Genomic DNA, 1,516 nt, shown 5'->3' with positions numbered 1-1,516 from the left:
GATGTATTTACATATGTTATATTAAGAGGCATGCAAATGTATGTGCAAAACTAGGCATAATTAATCATTTACACCAGTGATGACTATCCCATTTCCAATCTTGCCATCTAATCCCCTCTTTCTTTTGAGCACAGATGTGTTTCTAATCTCCTGGGATCCCAGCATTATGTGCAATACTCCTCCCCCGACCCTAGCTCCTATACCTACACTTAAAGAACTGAATCATGGAAAATGATTCCAAGTTCTTAGACCAAGAAAATAAAGTTTGAACAGCAGTAAATGAGGACAGTTGTTTCTAATCCGGGTTCTTGTTATCGGGAACATCTAGGGAGCTTTTCAAAAGTTCAGATTCCCCAGTCTCCTCAAGATTAATATTCGGTAGGTTTGAAGTAGGCTAGGAAATTTATAACATTCTAAAATACCCCAGGTGATTCAGATGATCAGCTAGGATTGGACATACATAAATGAGTACTGGATAGAATTAGAGAACTTTGATAATGTCGTAGTTATTATTTTTGTTGCTAATAATAATTTTTATTAATATTAATTGCATTCTTCCTACATATCAAGCATGTTACTATGCACTTTACATATTTTATCACTTAATCATCACAAAAATCATCCATCTTATGGATGAGAAAATTTTTTTTATTATTTTTTATTTTTTACTTTTTTTAACGCCTACAGCACCTGGTATTACTAGGTGGTCCGCCATCTAAGTACTAACCAGGCCTGACCCTGCTTAGCTTCCAAGATCAGACGGGATTGGGCATGTTCAGGGTGGCATGGCTGTAGACAGATGACGAAATTAAGATTTAGAAAAATGTCATTTGCCTAAAGCCAGAGATAGTAAGTGGCAAAGAAGGAATTTGGTTTTATCACTAAGTAGTACATGAGTCATTTGAATATTTATGTGAGTCATTTAAGTCATTAAATTTTCTCATTTGGTGATGAGGGCTGTTAGGCTGGACTCTAGGTCACTTCTAATCTTCCTTCAAGCTCTAATGTTTACTTGTGGTATTGAGTTGAACTAGAAGACATGGTTTTGGTCTTCTAGATTAAGGTATGTTGTCTGACTTCCTTTCCCTCCTTTCCATTTCACATTTAAAGTGCCATTTTGTATATGGCTCCTTATTTTCTATGGAGCAAAAACTCCTTCCCCATCAGCCCTAATCCTTCTCTCTAGCTTCATCTCCCAGCAGAAACCCAACCCTCCAGCCCCGCTAGGTAACAGATTTGCCCAGCTCCATGCCCTTGCTCCCAGTATTCTTTCTGTCTCAATGCTTTGCCCTTCTTGGTTGCTCAATGAAATAATTCTGCTTACTCTTCACAGCCAACCCACATATTAACTCCTTTGTGTAAATATCTCTCTTTTCCTGGTCAGAATTAATTTATTCTTTTAAGATTTTACTTAGTCTTGTGTTATAGGTAGAATGAACTTAAGTCCTAGCCATCTGGCAATCTTAGTTTCAAATATCCTCATAAGCATGCCAGTACTTGGCAGTCTTAGTTTAGA

The 1,516-nt window shown here is 37.1% G+C and overlaps 1 pseudogene; it reads right to left on the bottom strand.

The window, feature by feature from the left end:
• Window positions 1-678: 678 nt before the first annotated feature.
• On the bottom strand, window positions 679-797 carry LOC112475568 (annotated as a pseudogene).
• Window positions 798-1,516: the final 719 nt, after the last annotated feature.

The sequence above is a fragment of the Pteropus alecto genome, unplaced genomic scaffold (genome assembly GCF_000325575.1).
Source record: "Pteropus alecto unplaced genomic scaffold, ASM32557v1 scaffold171, whole genome shotgun sequence".
Taxonomy (NCBI): Eukaryota; Metazoa; Chordata; class Mammalia; order Chiroptera; family Pteropodidae; genus Pteropus; species Pteropus alecto.
This window is presented reverse-complemented; position numbering and strand designations above follow the sequence as displayed.